We start from the raw sequence: 21,552 nt of genomic DNA, 5'->3' as shown, positions 1-21,552 counted from the left end.
AGGGACATTGGAGTTCTGCCACGCGAAGATGGTTTTCTGTGCGTGAAGTCTTATCTAGACTGCGTCAAACGTCCGGAGAGCGCCGCGGGCCTGGTTGCACTGCTCCACAGCGTAAGTTGGTGAGGTTTTGGGGGCTACTTCCATTTCTTTGGGAATCCTAGCAAAGGGTGAGCAACCTGACTGCTATTGGCCAGCCCGGACATGGCAGGCCAGTCAAATGCCTTTCCCCACGCTTGCCCCCTTAGCTGCTCTCTCCACGAGCAAAGAGAGTTTCTTCTGAGCGTCTGGATGCTTGCCCCTGCAAAAAGCCTGGCAGTGTTACTGTACAGCCTCCATATTCTGCCATTCTTGTGCCCGTGCTGCCGCGATTCCCGTCAGAGAGAATTGCCTGCATGTGGAGGGGAATTTAGGCTACCTTCTGTGGTGCTGCGGGAAGACTGACAACAAACCCCATGCATGGACATGACGGAAAAGGGATGCCATGCCTTGTGCGACACCAGGAGGATTACTGCCAGCAAGCTGCAACGGGTAGGAGGCCAGCCTTCTTCAAGCCCGTGTCATCGTTTGTTTTCCAGGTTTCATCTGACTGTGAGGAGAAGGCCGGAGGCCAAAGTTTCCACCACCTCGCAGGAGGAAGCTGCAGGAGAGCGCAGGATCAGAAGAGGTAAGGGAACAGGTCCCTGCTGTCTGGGGGTGGTCCCTGTCCCGTGCTGGCTGACTTGAACCAGGTTAAAAGGCAGTGCCCACGCAGCTGCTCGGAAGAGCTTCCTCCTTTCCTAGTTTCAGAGTGCCATCCTGGCAACCTGCTGCAGAGGAGGAAGTAGCTTTCCCTCCCCATCCTGACAAGCTGGGAGCCAGGCACAAGGCAGCAAGATGTGGAGAAGAAGCCTTCTACCAGGTGAGACCCCTGGGGGAAAGGAGGAAGGAGCCCCTTGCAGCCACACTGGAGAGATGTCCCCTTTGGACCCACCAGCCGCAGGGTGGCTCCTGACACACGTCCCAGCGGAGGCCGCTCTCTCAACGGATGGCAAGCGTGCAGCACGTTTGCCTGAGACTGGCACACCAGCTTCATTTTCCAGCAGGGCCCCGATCCTTGGGGGAGCTGAACGCAGAGCCTTGTTGCAGAAGCTCTTCTCCCTTCAGGAGCCCCCCCACATTGCAGCAGAGCCCATCTTCTTGTCTGTGGGAGCAAACGTCCCCTGCCTTCATTCTAACATGTCTCACCGTGTCTTAGGATTGCCGTGGCCCCATCTCCCCTGCTGTTTCTTCCAGCCTAAGGAGCTGTGATACCAGATGGAAAAGTTTCTTTCAGGCATTTTTTTCAAACGCTATCCCAAACGTTGTGGCAGGCACAAGAGAGTGCTGAGGTAGGGAGATGGCATGACTGGCCTCCTTACCTGACGGCTTTCTCCAATGGCTCCGCTGGCTCCCCAGCGATAACCTGTTTTCCACCCATAAGCGCACCGTGTTTCAGGGCCACAGAGGAGAAGCTGAAGTAAAGCCCGGGTGGGCCATAATGGTGTCTCTCGGATCCTGTCCTTGCACAAGACACCGCTCCCCTCCTTCTTCCACCAAAAAGGGCCTGGATACGGGCATCCCGAGCCTTCCTGAAGGCAGGTGGTGCCACAGCTTCGCGTTTGGCTCTCTCTGTCTCCGCTGAAGTGAACACGGCCAGTCCAATATGCCCGCTCGCTGCGGAAGTGCCGTCTGCTGCAGAGGCTGACGCAGCTTGCGAGCGCGGACTGGAGACCGAATTTCCCTGGGCTCATGCAGCCTCCTCCCGGCGTCTGTTTGCAGCGTGCTCCCCCCGTGTCCAGGCAGCTCCCCCGGGACGAAGAAGGCAGACAGGCAGGAAACAGCTCCTCAAGCCAAGTCCACCACCACTGCGCTCCCTGCTCCTGAAGCCTCCAGGAGAGCGCTGCAGGTACCTGCTCTGCCTTGCTGCAATGACTGTGCTGTTTGGGCCTGTACAAAAGCCTCTGTGTGGAGCGATCCCGAGCAGGTCCCTTGGGATGCGTTCGTCTTCACATTTGTTACCTCCTTCATCTCTTCCTCAGGAGACGGAAGGTGGCGTCCCGCACACCTTCCCTGCCTCTTACTGCCTCCCGTGTTGCCATGAGCCACTTCATTTTGACCAGGGGCCATGGAAAAGGAGCAAGGCCTTTCTGAGTCGTTGATGGCAGAGGGCTTTGGTCACCGCGGGCTGTTCAGCTGTGTTTGTCACGAGTTGAGGAGCCTGGCCTAGCTTCAGGGCCCCTCATCCTTGAGGGTCGAAGCACTGCTGACAGACCGGCTGAGGCGAGGGGGCAGGAGTGTGGGTTAGGCCTGAGGGACAGCTGAGACCAATCCTGTCTGCTGTTGTGTTTGTTTTGTTGTTTTTTTTGTTTTTTTTTTTTCCTCCAGGAGGTCTGGAACCTGTCTTCACAGTGGGACCAAACAGACAGCTCATGGCCCACGTACCAAAAGCTACAAGAGCAAGCCCAGGCAGCCATGGCTGCATGGGAAGCCTGGTCTGAGGGGGAGGACCAACAGATACCCCAGGTACTGGCAGTGATCAACACCGCTGAGAACAGCGGCGATCCTCTCTGCCCGGGCTCCGAGGGCGGCAGGTCCCAGGGTGGTGGGAGCAGGACGGGCACGAGGCCGCAGGTCAGGGCTTTTGCTGCTCCTCCCTGTGAGGGAGAGGTTGTCAGCAGAAAGTGAGGGATAAAAGCAGCAGCCAGACGTGGGCTGGCAGCGCCGAGTCGCCTGGTTCGCAGGTCCTGCTGCAGGGTCCTTTCAAGAGGTCCTCTGGGAAAGAGCAGCTGTATGTCCAGTCCTGTTTGATGAGAGGGACTTCTCCTTGCAGCGATTCAACAGCCAACATGCTCGGACTCCCCATCCTCCAGCCCAGCCCAGGAGCAAGGTCAGGAAGAGGTGGAGGAAGGCTGAGAACCCTGCCCCAGCAGAGGAGTTGGGAGCAGCAGGCAAGCTGGAGAGACTCCAGCCTGAGTAAGTGTGTGCCGGCTCCGTTCCCGTCGTGGGGCACTGGAGTAGCTCTTGAGTGATGTCAGGACATGTCCAGGAGCCTGGTCCCTGAGTCCTGGGGTTGCCTGTGACACCCTTTGATTCCTCCTAAAGCGGGCATGACCTTGGTTACCGCCAAGGCCTAAAACTCACCACAGGTTGAAAGGGTGGGTGCACGTGGCACCGCATGGGTGCAGGGTCTGGATTGTAATGGGTAAAGCCTTGTTTGTTCATTAAATATTGCTGATGGGAAGGTTTTCAATGGTTAACTGCTTATACCCCCAATGTCCTGTTGAAGGAAAAAAACAAGTATAGGAATTTCCTGTTAAGTTAACAATTGCAGTAGAAACCAGCTCCAAAAAAGGGCAAAATGGCATTCCCCCTCACATGAGAACACACATATCAGCAGCAAAGTCACGACCCCGACGCAGAGGAAGACAACGATCTTCATCCCCACGACCACCAGAGGACTGACGAAGACCCCCTAGCAACAGGCCTCGCAGTCGTAAGAAGACACCAGGATGTGCCACTAAACCCGGAACTACTAGGCTATAAATGGAGACTCTGGCGGGCTTAGGTGCGCGCCGTTGGCGGAGCAGGAGACTCCCCGGCCGCCCAGCGCTGTTTTACTTATCGCTGCTTGCTGAGTTGCTCAAATAAATAGAAATTCGATCTACCTTACCCACGATGTGTCGGGAATGATTTCTACCAAAACTAATGTATAACATGGATGAGGGGAGAGGCAGAAGGGGTGTCTGACAGAGGCTGAGGGATCCCTTTCTCCTGTTGTTGCAGCCGCCTTTCCCCACGAGCACTCCAAGTTTTGGAAAGGTTGGAGCCGCATCGCCATCAACAAAGTGTATTCAGAAATGTTGCGGAGGCAAACCGGCTGCGGCAAGAGCAGCAGCAGCAGCAGCTCCCCCGGTAAGTATCTCCAAAAAGGGATGGTGCTTCCCGCTGCTGCAAGGCCCATCCTTCCCCTGGGGGCAGCACTGGGAGAAAGAGGGCACGTCTCCGACACCCCTCCCGAGACGGACGCAGGCTTTGGAGACTCTGGAGACTTTGGGACTGGAGCTCCCTGACACCTGACGGGGAGCGGCTGGGCACCCAGAACAGGCTTTCCCATGTGGGATGTGAAAGTCCTGTCTGAAAACAGAGGGGTCCCCTGGATGGCTGCCTCTCCCCTTTCCAAAGCCGAGAGGCTGTCCTTCCTTTGGAGAGCGCTGACGCCAGGACACCTTGCCCTGAGGGGGAATACCTGTGCAGAATACCCAGGGTCCTCCGCTCCACCTGACCCAGCCCCAGGCTGGTGAGCTGCACCCCTGGGGACCCTGTCGTGAGCTCGGGCACGAGGCATCTGTCTCACTTCTCGGCAGCCTTGAAGCTTCCTGGGAAGCAGACCCCTACGTGCACGGCCCGAGCTAAGCCTGCAGTATTTCTCTGTGTTCAGCCTGTACACAACCTGCTCATCCTCTTTTTTCTTTTGACTCCCTAGCGCTAGATGCTGGTACCGCAGTGGAGGGGAAGGTGCTGGGAATGGCGACGGCGGCAGCAGCGGAGCTCTGAGCAAAGGGGCTGGGAAGCTCTCCCGCTTTCCACCCCTGAATGGAAAATAAAGAGCACCGGGGCTCTTCCCAAACAGACTGCTTGTGTCACTTCATCCACCCTAGACTTGAGTACGCATAAGCTGGATCTCTGCTTTGAAAGAGGAATGTGGGTTGAAAGGAGAGCTCTTTCCAAGGCTCCCATTGCTATGCCTGCGCTGTCTTAAGTGTGGCTTCCCGTCATGATGCTCATCGCTGCCAGTTGCGCGCATTTCCAGGGCAGAAGTCTGTGTCTCAGCCCACGTCCCCATAGCTCCCTCCTAGCTAGGGGAGCTCCGTGGCAGACCTGGAGGGGAGGCCCATGGGGACGAGGAGCAGGCAGAGGCATGGGGAATCTGAGGGCATGTGAAAGGACTCTCAGGGCCAGGTGTGCGGGTGTGTATGTGCTTGTGAACCCCGAGAGTGCCGTGTGTGTGCCTGCAGCAGTGACCTGCTGTCTCTGCCAGCCCCAGGGCAGGAGGGGACTCGGCTGTCTGTGCCTGTGTGTTACGTGAGGCCTGTGTGTGGGTGCTGTTGCAAGCAGCGCCTTGTCTGTGGTTGTCTGTGTGGCCGGCTGTATCAGTGTCCTCCCTGGGTGTCCCTGGCACAGGTGCTCAGCTTCGTTACTGCTTGAACCTGCAAAGGGGAAACTGGCGGCGGTGTCCCTGAGCCTGGGCGCAGACCGGCCTGGGCGGAGACCAACCCCCTGGGCTGGGGACCCTGGGCACTGGGCTGGGTTCCAGCGGCCGTGCAGGACCATGCTGGGTGGTATCGGTCTGTACTGGATCATGAAGAATGCTATCAGAGCAATCCTGGCTTCACTCCATTGTTTTAGTTATTGCTGAGAAGGGCTTGCACAGTTTTAAGGCCTTTTCCGTTTTTTTTTTTATTTTTTTTTTCACATTGCCCTGCCAGTGAGGAGGCTGTGGTTGCAAAAAAGCTGGGAGGCAACACAGCCAGGACATCTGAGGCAAACTGGCCAAAGGGCTATTCCCTAGCATATAGAATCATAGACCGGTTTGGGATGGAAGGAATCTTAAAGATCATCAAGTTCCAACCCCCCTGCCATGGGCAGGAACACCTCCCACCAGACGAGGTTGCTCAATGCCCCATCTGTCCTAGCCTTGGACACTTCCAGGAATGGGGCATCCACAGCTTCTTTGGGCGACCTCTTCCAGTGTCTCCTCACCCTCACAGTAAAAATCTCTTCCTTACCTGAGTCTATCCTCAGCCTGTCTTCATAGGAGAGGTACTCCATACCTCTGATGATCATTTTTGTGGCTCTGCTCTGGACCAAGTGCAGGTCCGGGTCTCTCTTGTGCTGGGAGCCCTGCTATTCCATCCCCCGGACTCTGGAGGGCAGAGCAGAGGGGGAGAATCACCTCTCTCGCCCTGCTGGCCACTCTGCTTTTGATGCAGCCCAGGATACAGTTGGATTTCTGGGTTGCAAGTGCATATTGCTGGCTCCTGTTGAGCTTCTCATCGACCAGTACCCCCACGTCCTTCTCCACAGGGCTGCTTTCAAGGTATTTCTCACCTAGTCTGTACTGGTGTTTCAGAGAGCCCCTCTGCTCATGCATTAGATTGGGAGGCTGGGCATCTGGTTTGGATTGTTGGAAGCCCTAACTTCAAGAAGAATTCAAATTGAGCGTTGGACATGTAGAACAGTAAAGAGGCATTTTCTCCTGCTTCTGTGGTAGGCAATGGGCATAGCTGAAACACATCTGAAACAAAACTATTACCAGCTCGTACCGTTCCAGACAGACCCTTGATGATATATGGGTCAACCCCTGTGCTGCCAATTGTACAGACCTCCGAGTATTATTTTTTCAAAGGCAGTTAAACTTAATAAGCAATGACTTTTACTGGAACACTGAAGAAAGTCTATTCATCGAAGGCTGCATCTATATTAGGTGTGGAGATGGAGCAAGAATGTAGTTTTGCAACAAATGAATATTACAGCAAGGAGTATTTGTTATTGGTGCTCTGTGAGTGAATGAATGAAGTGGCCCTGTGGCTGCCACACCTTCTGTGATGATGGTAGCAAGGGAGACCCATGTTCCTGCTGGAGCTCTTTCTAGACTGTGAATTTATCCAAACTGTGTTGTGTTCCCTTGGAGGTATAGCAACAAGCAATGTAGTCCAATTGGAGAAGATCAGTAGATCAAAGCAGCTAAGGCTAAAGGCCTTACATATTCATCATGTGGTTCCAGCATCTAGGAGCTTTGGACTAGATTCGTTTGGAGCCATTGGACAAAAACGCCTGCAAACTTTGATTCAAATCTATCCGAAGAACAGGTGATTAGTTTGGGTTTTTATATCCCCTTTCGGGGTTGCAATACATTGATCTTGCACCTGAAACAGATCTTTAATTTCTGTTTCTTTAGAGAGAACATTCATTCATGTAGCACTAATCCTCTGTGAAACTGCAACTGGATGGAGTAAATGTGATTACTGGAGTTTTATTGTAAAACTACATTCTTGCTCCATCCCAGCATCTAACAGAGATGCAGCCTTTGAGGAATAGATTTTCTTTAGTGTTCTAAGAAGAGCTGCATCCGAAGGAACTGGGGTTCTCCTAGGACCACTACAGAAATACTTCTGCTCTCCATAGCTTGTCCAGCACGGGTAGTGTTGGTCAGAGCACAGTTGCCTCTGACACTTGGTGCATGACACTTAACATAGACTCACAGTTGACACTGAGGTCAATCTGAAAATGAGAATCGTGTTGGAGATGAGAAGAAGGTGACAGAGATGTACTTAGGGTAAATGAGTAATTTCTGTGCCCGTTTCCTCCAAGCTGAATAAGAACAAAGTGAATTAATTTGACAGTTGTCAGTAACTTAGATCACGATAGATTTTATTTCCTAATTGTTCTGACAGTACATTCTCGTGTCCGCTGTGGGTCTGTTCCGCTTCCTAGAGCAGGCAAGCTGGATTCTGCATTTGTCAGCAGAATTTTACATAAACTTTTCCTGAGTGCAGTCTACATGGATAGAATATAAACCGTGTTTAACTTCCTCCATCCAGCCAAATGAATAAGTATTTTATGTTAAAGGACTAAGCATCTTTTTTTTTTTTTTTTTTTTTTTTCTGGGTGGGGTGGGGGCTGTGGGAAGGGGGGGTCTTTTTTCTAGACCTTACAAAATAGATCATGGCAACGTTCTATTGTAAAATATGAAAACAGTTATCTTAAGAAACAAAGATGTATAGCAGCTAAGTGTAGTAACCAGTGAAAAGCGTTTTGCCAGTCGAACTTGAACCAAAAGAGATGGGAGAATTCTGCAGAAAGCAAATAAAGACACGGAATCAGGGTGCCTCAGTCAATCAGATGTGATGGAAAGCCAGCAAAAGAGTGAGCGCTTTTTTCATCTGCTGTAATAAAAATGATAAGAAAATCTGTTTAATATAAAACAAATTCAATTCAGATGATCAAGCTGGGGACTGGTCTGCGTGAGAATGATACAGAATCTGTGTTAGCTGTTTTAAAGAAAAAGTTAAATAAGTCTGGGTTGCTGTGATATCATTGACGCTGTCTGAAGAAAGTTATTGACCAGGAGGTTTCTTAAGTTTTTCACGGGTGTCTTAGGAGGAAAAGAAATGAAAAACGGAGGGGAGTGAGAGCAGGAAGGCTTATACAGTGTCGAAAAACTGAACATCCCGGGATAAATGCTTAGTTCTACGGAGAATGTATACTAATGCTTAGTTCTACCAGAGCAACTGGCCAAAAGGAAAAGGCTTTTTTTTTTTTTTTTTTTTTTTTCTCAGTGCTCAAGATTGGAATTGGGGAAAAAATGATGGGAATCCATCCGTTTTTCTACTTACCCAATTTGCTTAGGCCCTTCTTAGGAAGGGACGTGCCGGAAAAATTGGATGCAAAAGTTTCTTTGGAACAAGGGAAAATGGAAATCAAAGTAACATCTTAAGCTCTGAAGTCTATCTATCCGCGGCGAGTCCAGAGAAAGCTCCAGATAGGACTCCCTGCAACTGTTGGTGCGCAAGTTAGGTGGAGCTATCCCCCTTGTGCCCGGCGTGGGTGCGCAGCGCCGAATAAACAGACCTGCTTTATAACCATTGTGAGGTTCTAGATAGAGTCTGACTTCCGCAAGTCAGTAGCTGACCAATGCTGTAGAGCTCAGAACAGATGTCATCAACAGACTTCAAGTGACTGATCAGGGAATTTGATTAGCTAATATGACTGATTAGCTCTAACTACCAGGACTAAAAGTTTGGTATTTCTGGAGAAGATCGTGTAGACGAAGGAGTGCTCAAATGATGATGTACTAGTTTTGAAGTCTACAAGTATATTCTACCAAACTTTTTAAGAATAAATTCCATGCTAGGCCAATTGTAATGAAATTTTTCTATTATTTCTACAAAGCTGTCTCAGTTTGAAACCTTGAGACAGTTCAGTGTTGGGTAGTCGTCTGTCTCAAAATGCTGAGAAGATGGGGCTGCATTCATTTGCAAACTGGCTGTCCTAAAGGCCTTAAACTTTGCATTATGTTGAGGCAGTGGTGATCTCAGCCTTCTTGTATTTCTCTGAGTAATGTAGCTCCCAAAAGAGATCCCAAGGTCCAGAAAAGACATGGAAATAATTGGTGGCTTGTAAGGAAAAATCACATTCCATCACACAGCACCACCAGAGCTGTCTGTAGAGTTTAGAAGTCAGCTGAAGTTATTTATGTTTCATCTGAAGGGAGTAAGAAAAGAGCAGTTAATATAAAAGAATGCATGTCTGACAATCATACAAGCGGATGGGAGCCTGTTTTATCTGGGTGTCCTGGTTCCAGTTAGGACAGAGTTAATTTTTCCTCATTCTAGCTGGTAGGGTGCTATGTTTTGGATTAGGATGAGAAGAGCGCTGATAACATGCTGATGTTTTAATTGTTGCAGAGCAGTGTTTACACCAGGCCAAGGACTTTTCGGCTTCTCGCTCTGTCCTGCCAGCGAGCAGGCTGGGGGTGCAGCAGGAGCTGGGAGGGGACAGAGCCAGGACAGCTGACCCAAACTGGCCAAAGGGGTATTCCATACCATCTGACGTCATGCTGAACAATATATAGGGGTGGCTGGCCGGGGTGGGGGGCCGGCTGCTCGGGGAAAGGCTGGGCATCGGTCAGCGGGTGGTGAGCAATTGCATTGTGCATCACTTGTTTTCTTACACATTATTATTATTAATACTATTATCATTATCACTATTATTATTATTATTGTTATTATTATATTCCTGTCTTAATAAACTGTCTTTATCTCAACTCACCGGCTTCACTTTCCCGTTTCTCTCCCCCATCCCAGAGAGGGAGGGGGGAGGGTGAGCGAACGGCTGTGTGGTGTTTAGCTGCCAGCCGGGTTAAACCACAACACTGGGTCTGTGCATTTTGTATCTGTATGCTGTTGAGGAGATTGTCAGAATTCTGATTAGAGAATAAGGAACCTACAGAAAGTGCAGTACGCAAATGCTGGAGAGCACGGGTCAAAGTTTTACGCTTCCTGGGACTGCCTAGCATATTAAGAGGTCTAGGGAAGAAATGGCTGTGGTTCGACATTAATAGCACATTGACAAGTGTGATTTAAACCTATCCACATCTAAATCAGTCAGCCCTACTGAAATCTTCAAATACTTAAGAGGTAACCCGTAGCCAATGGTGTCAAAAAGTGCTGTGAGATTTGAGAAAGTAACCTGCATTTCTCTCCCATAACAGTTTTGTCCTTGTGTGAGAAGCGAGTGAGGGATTTTGCTGCCCTTGTGTCTTTTGTTTAACCTCTATCAGCACCACAGGTAGTAAACTGCCACTGTCTTAACTAAATGTTACGCCTTTGAGAAACAAATCAGATGGCAAATAATCTGTTAAGAGCTGACTGCCTTCTTCCCCCCAGACAGCTGAGATGCACCTCTTTTTCCCTCTCCCAAGCACTTGCTGCTTTGCACTTCCTTTTCTTTCATTGGAGAGTCAGATAAATCGGTTGCTTTGCACTAGTATATGTTCCTTGGAAAGCCGCTTAAACTCTCTTCAAACACTGCACTACCTATAAATTGATTGCTTCCTCTAAGTGGCGCTTCTGCTCTAGCCGGATCCTCTAAATCCCATTTTACTGCTTCTGCTTACTAAGCAGGTGAGAGAAACTTTCATAACCGGTGAGCAGAGAAGAAGGAGCTGTAGTTCTGTATAAAGGAAATGTTTGGAAGTTTTGAAGATGTTTCCCCTGCTCAGCTGCCATCCCTATGTTAATCAATTGCCTGATCTTTTGCATTACAGCAGAAGTCTTGATTCAGTTATTAAGGAAAGTTATTTCTGAAAATACTCAGCCCCCTCTGTGCATGCCAAACCTTTAATGGCACTGTGCAATACGCACATTGCAGTGATAAATCAGGTTGTGGAATGAATGGCAACATAAATATTTGGCTCCAGATCCAAAATGTCATTTATTTGGCCATTTTATTTAGGGTAGCACCCCCCGCCCCTCCCATTCCTTCCACCTCCCTTCCCTCCCCTCCCCTCCCCTACACTCCCCTCCCCTCCCCTCCCCCCCCCTTACACTCCCCTGCCCTACACTCCCCTCCCCTACACTCCCCAATACTCCCCTACGCTCCCCTCCCCTATACTCCTCTCCCCTACACTCCCCTCCCCTACAATACCCTCCCCTACACTCCCCTATATTCCCCTATACTACCCCTCCCTACACTCCTCTCCCCTACGCTCCCCTATACTCCCCTACACGGCCCTCCCCTCCCCTGCCCTCCCCTCCCCTGCCCTGCCCTGCCCTCCCCTCCCCTCCCCTCCCCTCCCCTCCCCTTCCCTCCCCTTCCCTCCCCTCTTGTCCTCTCTTCTCCTCCTCTCCTCTCTTCTTCTCCTCTCTTCCCCTTTCTTTCACAAACTTGAATGCCGAAGAGGGAGAACCGTCACTTCAAATCACTTCAGTCATTCTCGTAGCTTATATCACTGCCTGATTCATGGGAATCCATCAGCGGTAATCATAAGCGTTGCAGCTGCTGGGTCACTAGTCAAGCAAGAGTCTCAAACTGGGAATCGCTGACTTCTTTCTGTGGCTCAGACAGGTGACTTTCAATTCCACCCTGCCTTGGACACGTCCTCTTGCTGTGTCCCCACCTACAGTGCAGTTTTGCTTAGAAGCAGAAGCACGGTTTTGAAGTAGTTCCACTACTTCCATTTTCAATGATTTAGCTTGGCTAGCCAAGTGGCTTCTGTAAATAGAACACAGTCAAGAGATTTTGGTTAGAAACAACTAACTGAGCAGTTCCTTTCCACATGGGCAATGAATGTTTACCCTTTCCTAATGGAGACTACAGTGTAAGAGATAATGACAGATCATTCAGAGAGCTTTGAAATAGCCCTTGGGGATGCTTAGTCCAGAGGACCAGAGTAAATCCGTCTAAAATACACCATGGAATCACTCTGAATTACTTCCTAACAGAAGCATGTCCTTACTATGTCTGCTATGGCTTCAGCTGGTTTCAGTGTTCTTCTTCACCTAATACTTCAATTAAGAGTTCTAAAGGAAGACGGAAAGATGGAGAAATATCTAAATCACGGATGAAAAGTGCTTTGAGAACGTTGGTCATTAGCCCCATAAAGCATCAAAGTGCTGTCCTCTGAAGCAAATGCTTTATTCTCTTGATATCGAAGGAGGTAAATAAATCCAATGTTGTAACATTAAGGATTGGTTAGAAAAGTAAACCTTGAAAACAAGTAAAGGAGAAGACCAAGTAAGCAATTGCAGTGCCTGTGGGGTAACTGCAGGGTTAGGCAAAGAACTATTGTGCAATGCAATCTTGTTATAAAAGAAGTATTATGTGAATTTTTACTGTTTTATTTCTTGAGTGTTCTATTTGAAAGGGAGTGAATCTATCAGGATTAGCTGTTTAGTTTAGAAATGTAATGAAAATTGGCTTCTCTTTCCTTTTGAGTTCACCCCTTTTTATAGGATTTTATAATCGAGTAAGTAGGTATTTTTTTAAAACAGGGTAAAAGCGGGTAATTATGTGCACAATTATTTTTAAAATACAGTAACAATAGCAAGGATGAGATGAAGGGTATTTATACACTATTATACTGTCACGGTATGTGCCGTACATTAGTAACAGTCAGAGGATTCATGTTAGTGAACAAAAGATGTCTTTAAATAAGTAAATAAATAATTAAATAAATATGCATATAGGTAGATAGATTGACAGATAGATAGACAGACAGACAGGCACCTAAGAAACTGCTGTGAAGCTTCTTGCTCTCTTTTCTAAAAGTTAAAGTGAATACAGCATCAGGGTGTGTTAGAAACATTACAAGCATTACCTTCAATCCACCACAGGTACACACGAGAGGTCAGTCTGCAGGTTGTGAAGGCAAAGAAACTGCTCTGGTTTGATGTGAAGAACCAAGACGTAAGTTGCTGTCAGAGAAAAGATGCTGTCAAAGTGCGTCACGTCTACGCTAGAGCATCTCTGCCAGCATCTGTAGTGCATCTATATGCACCTATAGTGGAGCATCTCTACTTATCCAGTCTGGGTGATCTTAGGAGCATTCTGAAGCCCCAGAGGAGGGTCTGTTTGTCTTTTTTGCTTTTATAGCCAGTGAAAATTCTTATAATTTTACACAGAGTGGATGAAAAACACTGAGTGTACTTCCAATCTTCACAGCTTCTAAGCAAGTGGAGATGAGGTTGCGGAATAAGCAAATAAAGTGTTGATCTGGAAGCAGCCTAAAGATTGTCTTTAACCAGGGCCTTGCATTCTTCATTTTTATACCATTACTTGCCTTCAAGTGCATGATCATGATTTTATTAACTTTCTACCACTACAGAAATGCACCTGAGTCTTTCACAAAACTTACGGGTGGTAATTGGAAATATTCATCAGCATTCTCTATTTCCTTCTTCATCTCAATTCTCTTCTGGCCTGTGAAGCTTTTCAGATCAGAGATGAAGATCAGCTATAATACAGAGTTTTGGAGACTGCAAAGGAAAAGAAGAATCATACTGAAAACTCTTTTCAGCCTCACGTGCAATCATCAAAGAAAAGAATACCAAAAGGATACTGCTTTATCACGGTAAGCATAAATTTGAGCATAGGTCTCCTATAAGTGAAGCGAGGTTAAACAGGTTCCAAAGAAGGTGAAGGAGCACACCCAAAATCATTTCCATAAAACCGTGGTTTCAAACAAATGGTTTAAAGATTTAGATTTTCTTACAGGTGAAGAATGAAAATATAAAATAAAACAAAATAAAAAATTACCAGGACATACAGTTTTCTTCTAGCTTGCTTTGCTTCATTCAGAATCTGAGTCTTGGGTCACAATCAGGGAGCAGCATTGTACAGAAATGCCAAAGCCTCCCCAAGCTTGTTATATCTTCATCAACAGGGCTTTGATACTGCTGCCTCCTCAGCAACATCGGCAATTTAGTAGGAAAGTTGGTGTCCACCAGGTCAAATTAGGAAGAGGAAATCCCTCTTGCCACAACTTCACACTCACAGCAGAGTTGGCAGGACAGAGCGATGGACAGAGAAGTATCTATGAGAGTGTTAGAAAACAGACTTTAGAACAGATTTCCATCAACCCAGGAAAAATTACTTGCTCATCCCTTCAAACTAAACTCTAAGTAGAAGGAGGTGATCCCAAGCTGCATTCCTGACATCTATGCTGCAAAGTCATCCAATGTGACATGTTACTATACCAGCCTGTTAGGAAGACAAACAAGAGTTTTGAGTTTATGATGTTTGCTTAGAATTAAGCTCAAAGCGTTAGTCCTTTGATATGTTTTTGTCTGCAAGTGTTTTCACTGTTTCCCAGACAATGTCTCCAGCAAGCTAGCTGCTTGTTTCATTTGGCCAGATATTTGGCCATATCTGGCCAGATATTTGCCTTCTTAGTCAATAACCAAATCTGTCAAGTTAAGAACATGTAATTAATGAGAAGGAAATCCTTTTATTTTGATCTGAGTTCACTTTTTTGTTTTTTGTTTTTTTTTGGTTTTTTCTTTCTAGACCAAGAATGAATCACGGAGAACCAGCAAAACTGAGGTGAAAAATGAAATGAAAAATGTTAAGGTCAGGCAGCTTGCTCACTGCAAGTGCTAATCTGGAAGCAGATGGAGTGCATCTTCATACACCACATCCTGAGACGCTCAACAGGTCAGCCCATTTGATGAAGTACATTGCTGTCCTGAATTTTAATGTGACAGGGGTACTTTTAAGTCTCTTGTTTATGCTTTAGTACTTGAGGCGTATGGCAGGAGCACAGCACACTCTTATTTGTCCACCCTTATTTGTTGATGGTGTGTAGGAAAAAGAGAACGTGCAGAGGCCCTCACCCATACATTGCATCTGTCACTCTGTGCAGCTACATCACTGAGCAAAAGTACCAAACGTAATGCTTGTGAAAGGACTTTACACAAACTACAGAATACTAAAACGAAGCATTCACAATAAAAACACATTTTTTGCCTCAGCCAAGCATCAAACCACTTACAGAAGGGCATGGGCCCTCTCTGTGCACCTCAAGGTGGGATCCACAAATCCTCACGTGGTTTCATCACATCCAGCACGCTTCTCTGTCCCTCCTAGCTAAACTTGCACAGAGGCAGCTGCTCCCAAATTGCCATGGTGACATCACTCAGTTCTGTTTCTGAAGTCATCACCGTAGGCGCCTTGCAATGACAACAGAACACTCTCTGTTGCTAATGCGTATGTCTCAGAAACAATTAGAGAAGTGCCACTATCCCCAAGTTGACTTGAATTAGAGTAGTTCAAAAATGATTCTCTGCTACCATACATCCGTGGAAGGTGTGGGATAAATCTTGTCCTTCAGCAAGGATTACAGACAAAAGGAGCTTGATTGTGATACGTTCCCCTTACTTCCAGAGCTGTTGACTTTTTATTTCCGTGTAAGAAAAAAGAAGGTGAACTCAACAATTCTCTTCCTCCGAGTTGGGAATATGAAATAAGCCCAATTATCCAGGAAGCCTTAAAAAGGAAACTATATTTTTCCTTGTTAAACACCTTGTTTCTTCTGAAAAATTTTCCAGTACTTTGCAGCTGCGGTGGTTTTAATCGGGTGGGCAGCCGAGTTCCACCACGGCCACTCTCTCACTCCCCTTCCTCAAAGAGAAAGGGGGAGCAAATGCGATGCAAAGGGCTCAAGGGTTGAGATAAGGACGGGGAGATAGCCCCCTGCCCCTGCTCCACGTGGGGTCCCTCCCACGGGATGCCGTCCTTCCCGAACTGAGCCTGCGGGGGCTGCCCGCAGGCAGCAGCTCTTCAAGAACAGCTCCCACATGGCTCCGTACCACGGGGTCCATCCATCCCCCAGGAGCAAACTGCTCCAGCACGGGTCCCCCACGGGTGGGCGGCAGCTCCCCCCAGCCCCCCTGCTCCTGCATGGGCTCCTGTCCACGGGCTGCAGCTCCGGCCCGGGGCCTGCTCCTGCGGGGGCTCTCCATGGGCCGCAGCCTCCTCCAGGCCACATCCACCTGCTCCACCGGGGGCTCCTCCACGGGGGGGCTGCAGCGTGGAGATCTGCTCCGTGTGGGACCCATGGGCTGCAGGGGGACAGCCTGCTCCACCAGGGGCCTCTTCTCATGCTGCAGGGGACTTCTGCTCTGGCACCCGGAGCACCTGTCCCCCTCCTTCTTCGCTGATGTAAGTGCCTGCAAGGCTGTTTCTCACTCCTCTCTCTCTCCCTGTGAAGCAGCCTTTTTTGTTATTTTTTTCCCACTTCCTTAAATATGCTCTCACAGAGGTGCAAACAACATAGGTTATTGGCTCGGCTCTGGTCAGCAGCAGGGCCTTTATCTGACATGGGGCAGCTTCTAGATTCTTCTTACAGAAGCCACCCCTATGGCCCCCTGCTACCAAAACCTTGCCACATAAACCCACCAGAGCAACCCTTTTGGTGAAGAAATTTTTCCTAATAACCAACCTAAACCTCCCCTGGCGCAACTTAAGGGTTTTTGCTCTTGTCTTGTCACGTGGGGCTTGGGAGAAGAGAACCATTCCCACCTCCCTGTGTTAGTAATAGAAGAAGAAATAATACAATATTGTTTAATATGTTACATTTGCGATGTACTGTTCCGAGGCTGCGCTTGGAAGATACAAAATATATGTGTAAGGGTAACATGAGAGAATGCACCGATTCATGATGAGTTGTAAGGCGGATTAGAAGAATGCTCAATTTGCAAGACATCTGGATAACTGGGGCTTCTTGGACTCTGGGAACTGGATCAAACCAACCTTGCGGTTTGGACTGAGACCAAGGGCTCAGAGAGCATGCGTGAGAAGGAAAGGTTAAAAAGTTCAACTCTGATGAAGACATCTTACTTCATCCCGACGACCACCCGGACGACCACCAGAGAGTAGTACGCAAGCGCAGAAGGACTGATAAGATAACTAGCATACGAAGCGAGGCTAGGTGGAGCTAGGAAATGAATATGCATAGATGAGTTGTGAAACCTAATGCATATGTAATATCTTAGGGGATAAAAGAGAACTAAGAGAACAAATCAGACGAAGTTACATTTGGGCAGGCATGCCCCTAACTTTCGGCGCCTAATAAAGCACCTTCATATAATCACTCTGTGGATCATGTGTTTTCATGAACGCTAACATTTTGGCGACCCAGATGGGACCTCGTGTTCACTGCTGAGGCGGCTCGCGAACTGATCACGCTCCAGCCGGCACCGAGGAGTTTCTCGGGGAGCCATCGGCCGCGACCGACCCCCGCTGCTCACAACGTACCTCTGAAAGGGTAAGAAAAAGGTGCTTTCTGGTAATCGGTACCGATCTGGTCTGGGAGCCTGCCGGTCAGACGCGGCGAAAGCCACGGACGGTTGGGCTAGGGAATTCCCGTGGTAAGCCTAGGCGCCGTCCGTCAGACAGTCACGAAAGCGCTGCAGGTTCGGCATCAGTGGTCTGGTTTTGCTGCAGGCTCAACATCTGGTTCGGTTCGGTAAAAGCTATAGCTGATAATGGAAAAACTTAAAAGTATTCTGGGCGGTAATGCTTCAGTACCGCGATCCTCCCCTTTGGGCTGTTTACTAGCACACTGGAAGGAGGGGTGTTTCGGGCAGGAGTTACGAAAGGGTAAACTGGTTGATTACTGTAATGTTTGGTGGCCACAGTATGAACTAGAAGATCAAGAAAGTTGGCCAGAAAACGGAACCTTACAGTACAATGCTATCTTACAATTAATGTTATTTTGTGAGCGAGAGTGCAAGGGGCCTCTCTGTGTGATTGCGTGATTGTGTTGTGAGTGAGACGCAGCATCGCTGCGAAGCGAGTGCGGAGTTCCGATCCGCGGTTCCGTATTCTCCGCGAGGGGAGCGGCCGGAGACGAACGAAGCGCATGACAGACCGAAAAGAAGTGCTGTTTTATCCAAATGTTGATTGGTGGTGCCCAATATACGGGCCCGACGGTGCATCTTGTAATCCTATTTCGTTCTTAAATGTTTTGAGTGTGACAAGGAGGAAGGTGGGAGCATTATCTAAGTAACAGTTTAAAAGTTTCGGTATATTCGCGGTGGTGTTTGGTCGGTTTCCCAAGTATCGGGGGAGGGGGGCTGACTGATTATCAAAGCGGTAGAACGGAGAGTCACTTCTTTGGTGGTTCGGGCTTGAGCCCTGGGAATTTGGTAAGAAGGGGGAGAGCGAATTTATTTAGGCCTCAATACCTTTTACACCCCCGTCTTGATGGATACACAGGAGTGATTCCTTGTTTTGTGTAGGCTTACTAACAAAGTGCATGAGAAAAATTAGCATTCGGCTTGAAATTCGGCCTTGTTGAAATGTAAATTTTGTGGAAAAGGTGGTATTGTTTGTCTAGAAGACGGAAGGCTGAGTGCTTCAGGTGTTTTTCCGAAGTCCTGTGGATTTATGATTGGAACGGGGCTCATTAATAATCTGAAATAGTGAAGTTTGTATGTGGAGTCTAATCCTAGAGAATTGGGACATTTGAGAAGATTAGGAAAACACAGTAAAAACCTGCAATAAAAAGGTTTGCGTGGAAATTGTAACAAGGGACAGTAATTAATATAAATAAATAAAAGGGAATGGGAAATCAAGGAAATGGGTAATATCCAAAACAAAGACGTTTTAAAGAAAGCCTCCTTGGGTGTATATTGGCACATTGCAAGGATATTGTCGGAACGGGGAGTGGGGGGGGCGCGGAAAGCAAGAGGATTTCCACTAAGTATTGCAATCAATGGTGGCCACTATATAAACTAAATGGCCACTTTATGGGTCAATCGACTATAACAGTGTCTTGCAATTAATGTTGTTTGTGAGGAGAGAAGGAAAATAGGATGAAATGTTGTATACTGGTATGTTGTTTCAGCATCTTGGAGGGAAAAGGTATGGAATTAAGTTGGCCCCTGACTGAGCCTTTGGTGTTGGCATTAGAAAAGTACAGGCTGGAGGAAGATAAAGGAAGTGTTAAAAGGGTTGTTGAAGGTGTTAAAGGTTGTGTGGCATGTAGTATTTAACAGAGCTCTTTGAAGTTGAATGAGCAGGGGAAGAGGATGTAGGAATGTTAATAGTTCTGCCTCAACCCGAGGCTGAGAGCTCGAAATCACGGTGTGAGCCCTCTGGGGCAGAGGGACCATGATGGGTCCGGGAGAGATTTGTCATGGAAACAGAAAAGCAGCTAACTCTTAAAACAACCTGAGTTCATGTGTGAGCTCAGATTGCCAACGGGACCGCTCAGGGAACTTTCAACCATTGCATTCCCCTGACCGACCCCCCCCTCCCCACTGAGACCCTTACCACCCCGGAAATTATGTAAATACCAAAATCTGTTTAAATTAGGAATTGAGAATCTGTTCCAACAAGGTCCAAAAGAAAACCCTATGGAATTTTTGAATTTTTGGACCAACTTTGAAATGCAATGGAAAAAAAAAAAAAGACAGAAAATTTGGACCTGGCTTCAGAAAACAAACAGAGGCAATTGGCTAGCCTCTTTCTAGGGCAATCGGCCCCTGATATCAGAAAGAATTTGTCTTAGGCTGCAGGATAAACTTACAACAGTCAGAAATGACGGGGACCTGGGGCATCTACCCTAGCAGGTCCACTAGTTGAAATAAAGCTAGGAAACGAAGAGAGAGGCTTGAATTTTTTGTTGTTGTTGGTTACAGGAGCTTCTTTCTCTGTGTTAATTAGTCTGTAAATGTAATAGGAACAACATATTCAGTGTTAAATAGTTTAAAAGGACGATTAGGAACTAAGACAACTACAATAATTGGAGCCACAGGGAAGGAGGAGGAACGGCCATTCTTACAACCCCTTGATTTGCGTTTTGGGGGTAAGGAACTAAACTATGATTTTTTGTATGTACCAGAATGCCCGATTCCACTCTTGGGACGAGATCTATTAGCTAAATTAGATGCAACAATAACCTTTGAGGATGGAGAATTAATAATGAAGGTACCTGAGTCCAAAGTAGGACAAATCCTAATGATCAAAGATAAACCCTTTGTTAATATTCCAAGAGAAGTAGAAAATGCAGTTATACCAACAGTATGGGAAACAGATGTACCAGGGAAGTCGAAACTGGCACAACTGGTAAAGGTGGAATTATAGGAAAGAGCCAAACCTGTTCGAATCAAACAATATCCACTTAAGATAGAAGCTAGGCAGGGGACAGTGAAAATTATTGACAAATTTCTCAAATATCAGATTTTGGAAGAATGTAAATCGGAATACAATACTCCAATTTTTCCAGTAAAGAAGCGGAATGGCAAATATAGATTGGTACGAGATCTTAGAGCAATAAATGAAATAACAACGGACATTTACCCGGTAGTGGCTAATCCTTACACATTGTTAACATCTGTGAGAGAGATATATAAATGGTTTACTGTGATAGATTTAAAGGATGCCTTCTTTTGCATACCTCTTGATAAAGATAGTAGAAAATTATTTGCCTTCAAATGGGAAAACATATTGAAGTTTTTGTACCACATATGGTAACAACTGTTTTAGAACAAAAGGGGGGCCACTGGTTATCACCCAGCCGAATGATGAAATATCAGGCAATACTAACTGAACAAGATGACGTAACCTTGAAAACGACTAACCTGTTAAATTCAGCAGTATTTCTAGGAACTGTTCCAGAAGAAGGACCGTTGGAACACAATTGTGTGGAAATAATTGAACATACCCATGCGAGCCGCGAGGATTTGAAGGATGTACCCCTTGAAAGGTATGACTGGGAACTTCTTACTGATGGTAGTAGTTTTGTGGAGAACGGAACACGATATGCAGGGTATGCAGTAACAACCCTGAAGACAGTGATCGAAGCAAAACCTTTACCACCTGGAACATCAGCACAGCGAGCGGAACTGATAGCCCTGACTCGAGCACTGGAACTGAGTAAAGGGAAGATGGTAAATATTTGGACAGATTCAAAGTATGCTTTTGGAGTAGTCCATGTTCATGGAGCATTATGGAAAGAAAGAGGGCTGTTGTCCTCACAAGGAGCCAATATAAGATATCAAGAGGAGGTGTTAAATTTGATAAATGCGGTACAAAAACCAAACCAAGTGGCTATTATGCACTGTAAAGCTCATCAAGGAGGAACCTCAAAAATATCAGAAGGGAATCGGCTGGCAGATCGAGCAGCTCGACAAATTGCTCGGGAGGTGTGGAATGTAATGGCTTTGGTACCACTCAAGGTAGGCCCCACTTGTCTTAATCTTCCCAAGGAACCAAGATATTCACCAGAGGATGAGAAATTAGCAAATCTCCTAAAGGCCCGAAAGAACTCTGATGGATGGTATGTAACTGCTATGGGCCAGGTAGTAATACCCCCCTTGGTGATGCGAGAAATACTTCAGACGAGACATAATGAATGTCACTGGGGTGCAGAGGCAATGGTAACATTTTTAAAACGTAGCATCATCTCTACACACATGTTAACAATGGCAAAATCAGTAATGTCAAAGTGTGAGATTTGTCTGAAAA

The 21,552-nt window shown here is 47.3% G+C and overlaps 1 long non-coding RNA gene across 2 annotated transcripts; it reads left to right on the top strand.

Annotated features, from left to right (window-relative positions):
- Position 1: 1 nt before the first annotated feature.
- LOC310891303 lies at positions 2 to 2,950 on the top strand. 2 transcript variants are annotated; one of them, XR_014577512.1, is made up of 4 exons: positions 2 to 111; positions 576 to 664; positions 2,404 to 2,541; positions 2,849 to 2,950. It is a non-coding gene; the product is annotated as an uncharacterized lncRNA (long non-coding RNA). The 2 variants fall into 2 exon arrangements; XR_014577513.1 differs by lacking the exons at positions 2 to 111; positions 576 to 664 and adding an exon at positions 1,862 to 1,924.
- Positions 2,951 to 21,552: the final 18,602 nt, after the last annotated feature.

Source organism: Anser anser (genome assembly GCF_964211835.1).
Source record: "Anser anser genome assembly, contig: HAP1_SCAFFOLD_157, whole genome shotgun sequence".
NCBI lineage: Eukaryota > Metazoa > Chordata > Aves > Anseriformes > Anatidae > Anser > Anser anser.
This window is presented reverse-complemented; position numbering and strand designations above follow the sequence as displayed.